Consider the following 9,829-nt stretch of genomic DNA (forward strand, 5'->3'; position numbering starts at 1 on the left):
CACGGGGCGGCTCGGGCGCGCGGCGGCGCCGCGCGGGCCGCGCGGGCCCCGGATGGGCTCGGGCGGGCCGCGGCGCGGAGGGACGGCGGCGGGCCACGTGGCGCGCGGCGATTCGTCGGGCGGCGGCGGGTAGACATGTCCGGCGGCTGGACGGACATGTCCGGTGCGCGGAGAGGGGATTGCTAGGGTTTCATCCGGGAATTTTGGGGGGAGGGGCTTATTTATAAGTAGAGGGAGCTAGGAGAGTCCAAATGAGGAGCGGTTTTCGGCCACGCAATCATGATCGAACGACCGAGAGCATGGAGGGGAGTTAGATGGGTTTTGGGCCAGTTTGGAGGGGGTGTTGGGCTGCAAAGAGAGAAGGGGCTTTACGGTTACCTGGTTAACCGTTGGAGTACCAAACGACCTCCAAATGGCACGAAACTTGACAGGTGGTCTACTGGTGCTATACCAGGGCCACTTGGCAAGGCTCGGTCCATTCCGAGAAAGTTTAACACCCACTCACAACGCGAGATGAAAGGGGAACGCCGGAGGACATAGGAGCGCCGGATTGCAAAACGGACAACGGGGAAAATGCTCGGATGCATGAGACGAACACGTATGCAAAATGAAATGCACATGATGACATGATAAAATGCAACACGCAAGCAAATGACATGGCAACGACAGCGAATAACTGGCAGACACCTGGCGCATCGGATCCAGGGCGTTACACTTAGAGCCCCCACAGTAAAAAAACAAGGAAGCCACCAGGTCGGATAGACGACCCCATGACCGACATAGAGCGGCAAAGGGCGTCGCACTCAATCCAGCATGCGGTCCGCACAAGGATTCGCATCGAAAAGACGGCCCAACCAGATCTATCTACGGGCCAAGAAAGCAAGCTCTAGTAAGCAATGCAACACAACAAATATCCGAACATCGCGGCACACCCAAATAAAGGGGCGCCGCACATCCCCTATGTTTCACCGATGAGGTGCTGGACCATGAATTTCCAGCGGGATTCAAGCCCGTAAACATAGAGGCATACGACGGAACAATAGACCCTGGAGTCTGGATTGAGGATTATATCCTCCACATACACATGGCTAGAGGAGATGACCTCCACGCCATAAAATACTTACCCCTCAAGCTCAAAGGGCCAGCCCGGCATTAGCTTAAAAGCCTTCCCAAAAACACCATAGGAAGTTGGGAAGAGCTCGAGGATGCTTTTCGGGCAAATTTTCAAGGGACCTATGTCCGACCTCTGGATGCAGACGATCTAAGTCATATAACTCAACAACCCGGAGAGTCAGCCCGGAAACTCTGGAACAGATTTCTTACTAAAAAGAATCAGATAGTCGACAGTCCGGACGCCGAAGCCCTAGCAGCTTTCAAACATAGCGTTCGAGACGAGTGGCTCGCCAGACACCTCGGCCAAGAAAAGCCAAGAACAATGGCCGCATTAACAAGCCTCATGACCCGCTTTTGCGTAGGAGAGGATAGCTGGTTGGCAAGAAGCAGCACCAGCGACCCAAGTACATCCGAAGTCAGAGATGGAAACGGGAAACTGCGCCGTAGCAAGGAACAGCGCCGGACCAAGGGAAGCAGCCCGAAGAGCACGACAGTCAACGCCGGATTCAAAAGCTCTCGGCAGAATCAGAAACAGCCGCCCCCCCCCCCCCAAGGATAATAGGGATGATCTATCTAACCTCAACAAAATCTTGGACAAAATATGCCAAATCCACAGTACTCCCGGGAGGCCTGCAAACCACACCCACAGAGATTGTTGGGTCTTCAAGAAATCCGGCAAACTTAACGCCGAACACAAGGGGCTCGACATACCAAGCGAGGACGATGCCGAACCCCACAAGCAGAGCACCGGAGAACAAAAGAAGTTCCCGCAAGAAGTCAAAACAGTAAATTCACTTTACGTGACAAAAGGGGAAAACAGAGTGGTGCCATGGAGATACGCGCCATACGGCCTGTCCTAGAGGAGTCCCTCCACTGGTTGTTACAACCAATCACCTTCGATCATCAGGATTACTCTAGAAGTATCCAAAACGCAGGCTGGACTGCCTTGGTATTAGATCCAATAATTGACGGACTCCACTTTACACAAGTCCTAATGGACGGCGACAGTGATCTAAACCTGCTATACCAGGACACAATCCGCAAAATGGGGATAAACCCAACAATTATTCGCCATGGCAACACTTCCTTTCAAGGGGTAACATCAGGCCCGGATACCCATTGTACGGGTTCCCTCTTGTTAGAAGTCATGTTCGGCTCCCCCGACAACTTCCGAAGCGAAAAGCTAACCTTCCACATCGCCCCATTCATAAGTAGCTATCAAGCGCTACTGGAACGCGAAGCTTTCGCCCGCTTTAACGCCATACCGCATTATGCATCCCTTACACTTAAAATGCCCGGTCCGCGAGGCATCATCTCATTAAAGGGAAATATCGAGTGTTCCTCGAGCGCGGACGATGGTGCGGATGCCTTGACAGCCGCACACTAAACCAGCTTTACTAGTTAAAGCACCTAAACAGGTCGTTCAAGACCCCAGACATGGCTCGACGAGTCCTGCATAAACATACAAAGGCTTACTAGCTGCATACCCCTATACAAGGGGCTCCGCGCGTTTACACCAAGAGACAATAAAGCTCAACTCTACCCATTTTCTGTATTATACTTTGTTTATTTAATACAACATAGATTTCTCGCACGATTGTTTTCAACTAAGTTCCTCTCTTTTACAGATGAACACCGTGCTACACCCATCCAGGATACGGCACAACGGAGACACAGGCGCAGACGTGCAGTAGGGACCCATTTCAAGAATTCTTTTCGGATTAAGACCCTGCGTAAACCTTTTTTACTGTCTCTTGTTGATAACATCCCCCGGTTTTTTGTTATAACCGAGGAGGAGGCTGGCGTCTTGGCATGTGGCCACGCCAGAATTTTGCGCGTACCTGGACACCAAGGGCTTTTGTTCAGCCCGTTTTCATAAAGACCGAATACCTTAGGGAGTGTTCGGCGTCGCGAGTTTGGCCTTATATGCATCAGTTCCGAATCATGTCTTTGGTCAAATGTTGGGTTTGCCCGGCTCCTGTGTTTTGCTGCCTTACGTTCCACTCTATCGGCTAAGGCGGCACCAGGAGAACTACTGCGATTGTGCCCCGGTTCGGCCAGGCGAGCACCTCAGTAGAGAAAGCCGAAAACTGACTGTCATGATATAGCGAGAGACTGGTCAACCACTCGATGACTTGCCGGAATCTTTAGGATTCCTCCGCATTAACGAAGGGCCATTTCCCGGTCAGGCACACACACGCCCCGAATTCGGGCGAGCGTGGTGCCCCTAGGGGCTATTCAGTAGCCCCACTGTCAAACTCCTATGGCTAAGTGAAAGTGATAAAGCATTATAGTCCGGTTGCCTAGTTCGCTGCGCTAGCACCTCCTTTATAGGACCAAGACGTTGGATCAAGTGTGAAGATGCGCCTTCTGCGAACACCCCCGCATTATATGCGTGGGGGCTGAAGCCAACGACTGCCATCTTTCAGGTTATATACACATATACATTAATGGCCGCACAGGAGGTATTCTAATCCTTGAAAGCACAAGTATAAAAAGCTCTTATATGCCATCGAAACATTGTTTTACAATGATACATGTTATTCGAACATAACATCCTTCGAGCACTGCGTCTCTATTAAACGAGTGCCCTACAGAACTTCCCCAAAATAGTGCTCGGCAGGTACTCGGCTTTCGTCCGAATGTTGGGATGCAACAGCACTGGCCTTCATCTCCGCCCAGTATGTCTTGACACGGGCAAGAGCCATCTGTGCACCCTCTATGCATGCTGACCTCTTCATTGCATCAATATGCGGCACCACACCAAGGAACTATTGCACCAAGCTAAAATAACTCTTCGGCTCAGGCCTTTTCGGTCTCAGATGACTCACAACATGCTTCATGGCGAGTCCGGATAACCTGTTCAGCTCCTCCCATGCGGCCAAACGATCGGACACCAAAAGTGGGTGCTCTGGATTGTGGAACTGCGACCAAAAAAGTTCTTCCACTTCGTGGTCATTTCGATCCCGGAAGTCTTCGGTCGCGTCCGCGGCACTCGCCGCCAAGTCCAGATAAGTGTTCGCCGCGCTCCACTTCCGGTCCAACGGAGCATACTTAGGATCCCCGAACTTCATCCGCAGCATATAGGGCTTTCCAGCCGGGATATCTCCGGCCTGACGCAGCTCCTCCTTCATAGCTCTCATCGCAGAGCGATTATCCTTGGCCTCAGCAGTGACCTTCTCTAGGTCCTTCTATGCCACCCTATCTTCTCTTTCAAGAAGCTTGCAGCTGTCGACAGCATTCTTCAATTCTACAGCCATCTCGGCCATCTCCTTCTTGCTCTGGCAGTGAGCAGCCTGTTCGGCTTTTAGCTCTTCAGCTGCCTTTAAGGCAGCCACATCGCTTTTCCTGGCCTACTCCTTGGCTCGGGCAAGTTCCGCCCGAAGGTTCTCCATGGCAGCGGCACCATCTGCATTAAGCACACATGTTATAAGGTACGGACATTAAGCTCCTCTTACCACATGTCTTCGGAGACATTACATACCTTGTGCCTCGTCCAGCCGCTTGTTGACAAGCACGATGTCGGCATCTGCCACGTCAAGTTGCCGCTTTAGATCGGCAAATCCAACAGTCCAGCTAGCCACCGAACTCTTAGCCACCTACATAGGAAAGGCGACATATTATACCTGGGATTATGATCCTCCACATGCCGTCATTTTTGACAACGCACAGAGTCTCAGGGGCTACTATTTATACAGGGCGCATTTTATATATGCGGATCTGTCAAAAGGTACATCATTTCGCGTACCTCAAAACCTGTCAGTAAACTCCTGGCGGCCTCGTACAATCCGCTTTCCACGGATGAAATCCTTCTAATCACCATGTTCATCAACACACGGTGTTCTTCTGAGATAGACGCTCGCCCGAGTAGACCCTTCAACTCCTCCGACCGTGCACCGGACGGTGCCGGACTCGTCCGAAGACCTTTTTCGAAGGCCGGATTCGGAGAAACCCTCCGAGACGACACCTCGGGGTCGCCCGCCTCGCAAGACGATACAGCTGGGGGAGGCGTTCCGCTCTCCATCATCTCCGAACGAAGATCCCCTGAAGATGAGCTCTGCTGAGAAGGGTTGAGATTCAAACTACAAGGTAAAATTTCGGTTATCTTCATCAGAAATAAAATAGGGATGTCTCTCATTTTAAAACCCCTCTCTTTACTTACGGCTCGGTGGAGAGCTGATCCCCTTGGGGCGCAATACGGTCGGGGCACCCTCCAGCGCCGGACCCTCTGACAAAGATTTCTTCCCCCGCTTTGAGGTCATCGCCTCCGGGTCTTCAGAGGCGGTCCTCCTGTTTCCCTGGATAGAGGAATTCTCGATTCCTCATTTGCTGGCAGCCTCCTTCGTGGAGGCGGTAGCTTCTTTGTTCCCCTCTTCGCCTTCTTCCAAAGGTGGAATCTCCAGCATCCTGGTCAACACGGGATCCGATGTGGTCTCAAGGAGGGCGGCCGGACACCTGGTAAGCTTTGCTTTCGCTATCCACTCCTGTTTAAAGGATAGCTCTTTTAAGGGCAGTTCTATGATAAATGCACAGATAGCGTGTCCGGGTACAGGGCTACTTACTTGAGTATCCGGACGATTGCAGCTCAGACCTGCGTCATCGGACAAGTCCGGACACATTGCTTGTGATCCGAAGAACAATTTGTACATCTCCACGGGCGTCGTACCCATAAAATGTTGGAGAGCTCGTGGTCCTTCCGGATTAAACTCCCACAGACGGAGGGGACGACGTTTGCAGGGCAGGATGCGGCGAATCAACATAACCTGCGTCACTACAGCCAAATTGATATCTCTTTCTAGGAGATCTCGAATGCGGCCCTGCAACAAGGGCGCGTCCTTGGATGGCCCCCAGTTAAGCCCTTTATTGACCCATGACGCTAGCCGTGGTGGGGGACCCGAGCGAAAAGCAGGTGGCGCCAGCCATGTGGTGCCCCTGGGAGCTGTGATGTAAAACCACTCTCGTTGCCATAAGCCAAACTCCTCTTGAAAAGAGCCCTCGGGCCATGGAGCATCGGCAATCTTGCTTATAATAGCACCTCCGCACTCAGCGTGCTGCCCCTCAATCATTTTCGGTTCTACCTTAAAGGTCTTAAGCCACAGTCCGAAGTGGGGAGTAATATGGAGGAAGGCCTCACACATGACAATGAACGATGAGATTTGGAGGATGGACTCCGGAGCTAAGTCGTGAAATTCCAGCCCATAATAAAACATGAGCCCCCTCACGAAGGGATCAATCGGGAAGCCTAGCCTCCGAAAGAAGTGAGATGTAAACACCACGCTCTCACCGGGCTGGGGAGTGGGAATAGCCTGCCCTTGAGAAGGCAGCCTATGCGAGATTTCGCCGGTTAGATACCTGGCATCTCTCAGCTTTCGCATGTCTTCTTCTGTAACGGAGGAAGGTATCCACCGGCCTTGGAGGTCGGAGCCAGACATCATCGAAGGTCCGAAGCACCTGAATCTGGAGCTTTGGGTGTTGGAACTCGAGGCAAGAGGCGGATTTGATTGGATTGAAAGAAAGGAGTCGAGCCTTGGTCTCTTTATAAAGAGGTTGAATACCAAGAGCCCTCCCCATGACCGTTTGGGACTCACTTTCAATTAAGAAGTCATACCAATGGCACGGTTGGGTTACCCACGCCCGTATTGATGAGAATACCGGAATAAGGGGACACGATCTCCGCTTTAACAAGACGTGCCAAGGAAACCGCCTCGCTAAACGCGCTGAGGTGGGACAGTAAAATGATTCGAATAAAGGCTTGGCCGTGGCCTGATGTCATGCTGCGGGATACGTCAGCAGATCAGATTGGTACAAATATTATTCTCTCTACGGTGGTATGTGGAACTTATTTTGTAGAGCTGGACACTATCCTTGTGTTCAAACATCTTTTATGAAGTATTCGGAGGAGGAACCCGCCTTGCAATACCGAAGACAATTTGCGTGCCGGACTCGTCGTCATTGAAGCCTGGTTCAGGGGCTACTGAGGGAGTCCCGGATTAGGGGGTGTCCGGATGGCCGGACTATGACCTTTGGCCGGACTCCCGGACTATGAAGATACAAGATTGAAGACTTCGTCCCGTGTCCGGATGGGACTTTCCTTGGCGTGGAAGGCAAGCTTGTCGATACGGATATGTAGATCTCCTCCCATTGTAACCGACTCTGTGTAACCCTAGCCCTCTCCGGTGTCTATATGAACCGGAGAGTTTTAGTCCATAGGACAAACAACAATCATACCATAGGCTAGCTTCTAGGGTTTAGCCTCTCCGATCTCGTGGTAGATCTACTCTTGTACTACCCATATCATCAATATTAATCAAGTAGGAGTAGGGTTTTACCTCCATTGAGAGGGCCTGAACCTGGGTAAAAACACCGTGTCCCTTGTCTCCTATTGCCATCCGCCTAGACGCACAGTTCGGGACCCCCTACCCGAGATCCGCCGGTTTTCACACCGACAGGGGGAGTGCTTGCGCCTATGGCCCTGTTTGGATACTCTAACTCAGTTAGAGGTTAGAGCTAGATACTAACCCTGAACTAACTCTAAGTAAAGAGGTGTTTGCATGGCAGAGTTAGATGGAGCGCGGATACGGCGAGGCACCTTCACGGGCGGTGTGAGAGGGAGGGAGGGAGAGGACGAGAAGCTTCGAGGAAGTGGGGAGGGATCTGCTGCGGGGAGAGCGAGAGAAAAAAGTGTTTATTAGTGGTCTCGAGAAGAACTAACCCAAATAAGCACCTCTTGGATGGGTTAGTTTTTTTGGATGGGCTAGATGCATCTAACCCAAACTAACCCTCCTGTTTGGATCTTTTTGGGTTAGTTGACTCCAAACTAACCCAAATTAACTCTAACCCATGGATCCAAACAGAGCCTATGATGGAGTGAGGGATTATGGTACTTAGGGGGGTGCGTGTCACATGGAGAGAGAACAAGGGCAGAGAGTGTTGGATGGGTCTATATGTATAACGCGAGCGAGACATGTGTATGCATGTGTGAACCAGGGAGATATAAGGCCAGTTTGGTTTGCATCCTGAGCATCTTTTGCGTGGCCTGGGGTTGTGGCTGGATTTTATGCACGCTTTTTTAGTTGCTACCCTGTGAAAAATAAAGCCCGTCTGGGCTGGGTTCCCTTGCACTTTAATTAGCCTGGTTGAACTCCAGACACTGCAAGTAGCCTGGCCCAAGCGACCGATTTCGAACGCCTGGCCGTGCCTGGTCGTGCGGCCACGAGGCTAACAGCAACATGGATGGATATTAGCATTAAATAATTGATGCATGGATTGATTGATGGGACGTTGATGCTTTGCCTGGCCCAGGCATGAACCAAACGCTTCAGCACCACACATGCCTGGCCAGGCAGAAATATTTTACATCTCACGTCCACACAAGGCAGTACCGGCCATCAAGGCATGAGGGTCAGGTCACGAACCAAACTGACCAATAAAGTTTGAGAGAGATTGAGGAGCCCCGATAAGGCTGAGTGGTGCTTTAGATAGCTGAGAGGGGGAAAGAGATATTCCATCCGCTCGATAATGCAGTGCATGTAAATTTTTTAGAAGTCAAACTTTGGAAACTTTGATCAGGTTTACACAAATGTTATTTATATCTACAATACCAAAGATACATCATACAAAACTACATCTCATGGTGAATCTAATGGTATATGTTTGCCGTACTAGATGTAATTCTTTTTCTCCACGTACATGGTCAAACTTTGTGATGTTTGACTTTTCAAGAAATCTATATGCTATGGACGGAGGAGAGTGCCTCAGTCGAGACAGATCAAGTACGTGTGAAGGAGAATGAGTAAGTGTGCAAAAAGAGTATGTGTGTGAAAGAGAAAGTGACAACAAACGATAAATTAGAGAGTGTGTGTTTTTTCGTTTCTTATGCGAACATATCATGCATACATCTCCGAGATGGAAAAGCGAGGCGAGGAGATACACGAAGATAGCTAGTGTGTGATTGTTTGCAACGGAGAGAGACACCCATGTAGCACATGTCCAATAGAGGTCTGGCCAACAAGGAAAAAGGTCGAGAGGGATGGGGAGGGAGAGAGGGTGTGTTTGTGATAGAGAGATCCCCTCGAGATCGTGAGGGGACTATATGGGTGGGAGATCGAGGGAGTGCGTGCGCGATAGAAAGATGCCCCGAGAGAAATCGAGATAGACCATGCACATGTTTGTGATGGAGACTAAGATTAGCTAGTCATATACATATAGGGGGGACTGCGTGTGCCTCCAATTGAGTGAGAGACCATCATACTTGGCTAGCTGGGCATGAGATTGTGTGTGTGTGTGAGATGGAGAGAGAACGAGGGAGAGAGATAGAGTTTTAGATGGGCCTATCAAGTGCGAGTGAGATATGCATATGTATGTGTGACCCAGGTGGATGGAGAGTTTGAGAGAGGGGGGGAAGAGCTCCGAGACGACATAGTGGTGCGTGAGAGAGTTACGGGCAAAGAGCTAAGGAATTTGTGTGCGTACGATGAGTGCACCCAAGATATCTAGCTTGCACTAGCTAGAGTATCATACATAGTGTGCGAGAGAGACCTATAGATGATGTATATATGCATGCGAACTAGAAAGACCCCCCCCCACACACACACACAAAGAGAGAGAGAGAGAGAGAGAGAGAGAGAGAGATGGAGACAAAGGGAGAGGGACCAACAAGGTTTTTGTGTCGGTTGCGTGCGACATAATTGAAGATTGTCGGAGAGAGAGAGAGAGA

Source organism: Triticum dicoccoides, chromosome 7B (genome assembly GCF_002162155.2).
Source record: "Triticum dicoccoides isolate Atlit2015 ecotype Zavitan chromosome 7B, WEW_v2.0, whole genome shotgun sequence".
Lineage (NCBI taxonomy): Eukaryota > Viridiplantae > Streptophyta > Magnoliopsida > Poales > Poaceae > Triticum > Triticum dicoccoides.